Source organism: Pan troglodytes, chromosome 12 (genome assembly GCF_028858775.2).
Source record: "Pan troglodytes isolate AG18354 chromosome 12, NHGRI_mPanTro3-v2.0_pri, whole genome shotgun sequence".
NCBI classification, from domain to species: domain Eukaryota; kingdom Metazoa; phylum Chordata; class Mammalia; order Primates; family Hominidae; genus Pan; species Pan troglodytes.
In genome coordinates this window covers 22331854-22338006 of record NC_072410.2, presented here as the reverse complement: position 1 = coordinate 22338006, position 6153 = coordinate 22331854, and the positions used below count along the sequence as shown (strand labels likewise).

General features: G+C 46.0%; 1 long non-coding RNA gene across 1 annotated transcript; it reads left to right on the top strand.

The window, feature by feature from the left end:
* Nucleotides 1-3955: 3955 nt before the first annotated feature.
* Nucleotides 3956-4321, top strand: LOC107971782 (uncharacterized). The gene is made up of 2 exons (XR_001714644.4): nt 3956-4139; nt 4209-4321. It is a non-coding gene; the product is annotated as an uncharacterized LOC107971782 (long non-coding RNA).
* Nucleotides 4322-6153: the final 1832 nt, after the last annotated feature.

The following is a 6153-nucleotide window of genomic DNA, read 5'->3' as shown; positions in this document are numbered from 1 at the left end:
GGCTTCTATCAAATGGATGCAGTTTCCTCCCAGAACTTTCCCAGTGATCTCCTGTATTTGTAACTTCTCATAGTTCTTACCCTAAAACTGGTAAGCACGTAATTTAAAGAAAGAAAGGGGCAAGGAAGGAAGGGAGGGATGGAAGGAAGGAAGGAAGAATTGGTGATGTTTGAAAGCCCTCTCTTGGCAATTATGTTTAAATTAATGTTTGTATCTTTTGTTCTGCAAGTAGAACAGTAGGTGGGTAAGAAGCGACATCATTTCTTTTTTTTTTTTTTGAGACGGAGTCTTGCTCTGTTGCCCAGGCTGGAGTGCAGTGGCGCAATCTCGGCTCACTGCAAGCTCCGCCTGCTGGGTTCACACCATTTTCCTGCCTCAGCCTCCCGAGTAGCTGGGACTACAGGCGCCTGCCACCAGGCCAGCTAATTTGTATTTTTACTAGAGACGGGGTTTCACTGTGTTAGCCAGGATGGTCTCGATCTCCTGACCTCGTGATCCGCCCGTCTCGGCCTTCCAAAGTGCTGGGATTACAGGCATGAGCCACCGCGCCTGGCCAAAGCGACATCATTTTTATTCAGACTTTTATTTGTTTAGAAAAGATCAACTGGGCCTGGCATAATGGCTCATACCTGTAATCCCAGCACTTTGTGAGGCTGAGGCAGACAGATTTCTTAAGCTCAAGAGTTTGAGACCAACCTGGGCAACATGGTGAAACCCTGTCTCTACAAAAAAATACAAAAATTAGCCAGCATGGTGGTACATGCCTATAGTCCCTGCTACTCAGGAGGCTGAGGTGGGAGGATCACCTGAGCCTGGGGAGGTTGAGGCTGCAGTGAGCTGTGATCCCTCCACTGCACTTCAGCCTGGGCAATAGAGTGAAAGCCCATCTCAAAAATAAATAAATAAATAAATAAATAAATAAATAAATAAATAAATAAAAATAAAGATCAACCAGGCCAGGCGTGATGGCTCACACCCGTAATCCCAGAACTTTGGGAGGCCAAGGCAGGTGGATCACGAGGTTGGGAGATCGAGATCATCCTGGCTAACATGGTGAAACCCCGTCTCTACCAAAAACACAAAAAATTAGCCGGGCGTGGTGGCGGGCGCCTGTAATCCCAGCTACTTGGGAGGCTAAGGCAGGAGAATGGTGTGAACCCGGGAGGTAGAGCTTGCAATGAGCCGAGTTCATGCCACTGCACTGCAGCCTGGGCGACAGAGCGAGACTCTGTCTCAAAAATAAATAAATAAATAAATAAATAAATAAATAAATAAATATCAACCAAAGGGAAGGATTTTTTTTTTTTTTTTTTGACAAAGTCTCCCTCCGTCACCAGGCTGGAGTGCAGTGGTGCAATCTTGGCTCACTGCAACCTCTACCTCCTGGATTCAAGCAATTCCCCTGCCTCAGCCTCTGGAGTAGCTGGGACTACAGGTGTCCACCACCATGCCCAGCTAATTTTCTGATTTTTAGTAGAGACGGGGTTTCACCATGTTATCCAGGATGGTCTCAATCTCTTGACCTCGTGATCTGCCCACCTTGTCCTCCCAAAGTGTTAGAATTACAGGCATCAGCCAGCGTACCCAGTGGGAAGGATTTTTAAGTATATAGAGTGGAGGAGACTTTTGTAAGTGATTTATACATGATCTAATGGCACTCCAAGCAGGATCTGACCCCATGGCTCCAGGAAAAACTTTTAAATGGTGGAAGTAGAGTTAGGAAAAAGAGTTTCTGCTAGAAGGCCACAAAGCATTATACTTTATTGATTAGGATGTGCTAGTGGGTGTGTATAAATGTTTATGGAAGCAGACACATCCAGCCCCTAAGAGCTCCTGAAGGCTCTTGAAGGCCGCTATCATGCAGTGTCCTCTTTTGGAGACAGCAGGCCTGCTGAGTAAGCTCACAAAAACTGGGGAACTCAATGTGTACCCAAAGAAAATGACTGCTAAATGGGAGCTTGCCGCTGAAGAAGCAATCTCTAGCTGCATGCGTGGCTGCAAAGATGTAAATTAGCCCCCGCCTGGGGCCTCCAAGAAATCAGGTCAGGACCAGAAGTCATCAAAAGGCTGGTCTGAAAGACACATAATGAACTTGCCTTTTCCTAGGGAGATAGTACCTTTTTATTAGATTTTTTCTCAAGATATGCAAAATAGATGGGTTTTCCTGGAGCCCCCAATCACTTCCTATCAAGGCAAGGCAGGAAGAAACAAAGAATGCTGGGTGGTTACCAGAGGTTGTAGGTGGAGTCAATGCATAAAGATTTGAGCAGAAGCAAAATACTTGCATTCGGCCCGGCTTGGTGGCTCATTCCTGTAATCCCAGCACGTTGGGAGGCTGAGGGCGGGCAGATCCCCTGGGGTCAGGAGTTTGAGACCAGCCTGGCCAACATGGTGAGACCCTCCCTCTACTAAAAAATACCAAAAAAAAAAAAAAAATTTAGCCCACTGTGGTAGCGGGCACCTGTAGTCCAGCTACTCAGGAGGCTGAGGCGGAGAATTGCTTGAACCCAGGAGGCAGAGGTTGCAGTGCCGAGATTGCGCCACCGCCCTCCAGCCTGGAGGACAGAGCAATACTCTGTGGAAAAAAAAAAAAAAAAAAAGCATGCATTCTGTGGCCTCAGTTGGAATGCTGCCTTTCCAACTTGGTAGCTGTGTGACTTTGGGCAAGTTACATAACTCTTCTGAGTTTCAGTGTCTTCACCTGTAAAATATAGGCAGTAATACTATGGACCTCACAGACCTGTTATAGAGATGAATTTTAATTATAACACAAACTAATATTTGCATTTTGCTTAGGACAGGGTCTTGTACACTGCAAGCTAAATAAGTGTTTATTACGTAAGCTCTTTTTTTTTTTTTTTTTTTTTTTGAGACGGTCTTGCACTGTCGCCCAGGCTGGAGTGCCCAGGCTGGAGTACGACCTTGGCGCGCTGCAAGCTCCGCCTCCCAGGTTCACGCCATTCTCCTGCCTCAGCCTCCCTAGTAGCTGGGACTACAGGCACCCGCCACCATGCCCAGCTAATTTTTTGTACTTTTAATAGAGATGGGGTTTCACCATGTTAGCCAGGATGGTCTCCGTCTCCTGACCTCGTGATCCACCGGTCTCGGCCTCCCTAAGTGCTGGGATTACAGGCGTGAGCCACCGCGCCCGGTCTACATAAACTCTTACATCAGACCTGGAGTTCCAGTTGCTTTTGCTACCCAGCAACCCATCACAAACCTAGTGGCATGAACAACCACCCTTTGGGACATGCTCCCAAATTCCATGGATCAAGACCCATGTGGCCAGAGCTTGCCTTTGCTCCACAATGTCTGGGGCCTCGACAAGAGAGGCTCAAAACACTGGGGGAGGGCTGGGCAGGTTGGTTCACGCCTGTAATCCCAACACTTTGGGAGGCTGAGGTGGGTGGATTACCTGAGGCCAGGAGTTGGAGACCAGTGTGGCCAATATGGTGAAACCCCATCTCTACTAAGAATACAAAAAAAAATCTGCAGGACATAGTGGTGCATGCCTGTAATCCCAGCTTCTCAGGAGGCTAAAGCAGGAGAATCGCTTGAATCTGGGAGGTAGAGGTTGCAGTGAGCCGAGATCACGCCACTGCACTCCAGCCTGGATGACAGAGGGAGACCCTGTCTCAAAAAAAAAAAAAAAAAAAAAAGCAAAAAACCCCCAAAAAACAAAACCCAACATAAACAAAGAAACAAAATACTGGGAGATACTCAGGTGGGTCATCCTGCCTATGTCTGGGGCCAGGCTGAAGTGGCTGGAAGGTTGAGCTCAGCTGGGACTGTTGGCTGGAGCACCGGTGCACCCCTTGCGCATGGCTCTGGCTCTGCATGTCACAGGAGCCAGGTTCCAAGAGGAAGTGTCCCAAGAGCAAGCAAATGAAGAGCTCAAGAAGGTATGTGGCCTTTTGTGACCTAGCCTGGGACATCACAGAGCATCACACTCACTACATTCTAGAAGTTGAAGCTGGCGCAAGTTGGCTGAGACTCGGGGGGAGAGGACATAGAGCCCACTTCTCCATGACATTTGTTCGGACGGGGTGTCCCAACTGCCCCAATAGCTTTGGACATCCCATGTGCATTGCTTGAATGAGCAGGACCCCAGGGTTCTTCCAGAGGAGCAGAAGTCTCAGGTTGGTTTTGTTCACTCTGCTGGGTAGACCTAACTGAAAGGACTCCAAGAACCCATGCCTCTTTCATAGGGACTGCAGCTCAGGACTTTGAAGTGACTTGCAAAGGCCACACCGCCAGGACCAGAGCCTGCTTCTCCATCCCTTCCTCCTGGCACAGCCGCTGATAAATCCCATTACCTGAATTCCATGCTGAGTTGCTATTCTTATCCCACGGAGGCTGCCTGCGCACCATTGTTTTAATTACAGGCTGTTATTTCATTTGAAAAGTCAGCGATAGGATTAAGGGTACTGTCATTTTAAAAGCCAGATTCCTGGCCTAAAACCGCTCAGTGAATCAGAGGACAAATGTTCCCATTGTGCTGGTTAAAAATAGGAGCAATGGAAAAAGTGACAGAATGCGATGAATACCATTAAAGTGTAATTACATTTACTGTTGATGTGAGCCTCAGGAAGAGTCTATCCCAGGCAGGGAAGCTTGGTCAGAGCCTGTGACATGAAAAACCCAAAGCTTCCGTGGATGGCCCATTTCAGGTTTTGAGTGTTTATACTGTATATTGTTACATATCGTTCTTGGGAGCCATCCACCTTATTAGGGGTACTTGAAAGAACTGTGTCTTTCCAAAGGAAAATAAGAACCACGTAGCTCACCTTGATTCTCAGAATGTAGCTTTCCTGTATTTCTCATGAGGAACATTATACAGTTTCTGTATTTTTTGCCTCAATAGTCAAATGTAGTAGCTGAGTTGGACATATCTGAAAGGCAGGGCTAATTTTTTTCTTTTAATGAAAACAGTTCGTGTTTTTCTAATTTTAAAACAACACATTCTTGCCGTATAATTTTTTTTTAAATGTACCAAGAAAGTAAACGTTAGTCTAAATCCAGCCACCCACAGATAAAGCACTACTAACATTTTGGTGAATATCCTTTCAAACTACAATCTTTATGTGGATTTATAGATAGTGCTTCTTTGTTGCTGTTGTCAAAGCTCAGCAATATATTCTGAACCTACTTTTTATGATAATAAATGTAGAGTTACATTACTATGTCTAATGACTATCTGGTATTCTGTAGGATCAACCTATCAGAATTTATTAATCATAACACGATTAATCAAGTATCATTTTGGCTCACATCTAAAAATTATTCTTTTTCTCTAATGAATGACAAATTATTTCTAATATCTCTATATATAAATACATGTGTATGTATATGTGTGTGTATATATGTATACATATGTATATACACACACACACCATGCTTTGATGAACATGTATCCGAATGCACTTGGCAAATTATTTTCTTAGAATATATTTCTAGAATATATGTTTCTAGAAATGGACTTGCTGGGTAAAAGACATTTGCATCTACTTTTTTTTTTTAATGAGACGGAGTCTTACTCTGTTGCCCAGGTGGAGCGCAGTGGCACAATCTCGGCTCATGCAAACGCCCCCACCCCCCCAGGTTCATGTGATTCTCCTGGCTTAGCCTCCTGAGTAGCTGAGATTACAGGTGCCCACCACCACGCCCGGCTAATTTTTGTATTTTCATTTTTTTTTTTTTTTTGAGATGGAGTCTCACTCTGTCGCCCAGGCTGGAGTGCAGTGGTGCAATCTCGGCTCACTGCAAGCTCCGCCTCCCGGGTTCACGCCATTCTCCTGCCTCAGCCTCCTGAGCAGCTGGGACCACAGGCACCTGCCACCACACCCGGCTAATTTTTTGTATTTTTAGTAGAGATAGGGTTTCACCGTGCTAACCAGGATGGTCTTGATCTCCTGACCTCATGATCCACCCGCCTTGGCCTCCCAAAGTGCTGGGATTACAGGTGTGAGCCACTGCACCCGGCCAAATTTTTGTATTTTTGGTAGGGACGGGTTTTACCATGTTGGCCAGGCTGGTCTTGAACTCCTGACCTCAGGTGATCCTCCCTTCTCAGCCTCCCAAAGTGTTGGGATTACAGGCGTGAGCCACCATGCTCAGCCTGCATTTGCTATTTTGATATCTATTACCAAATTT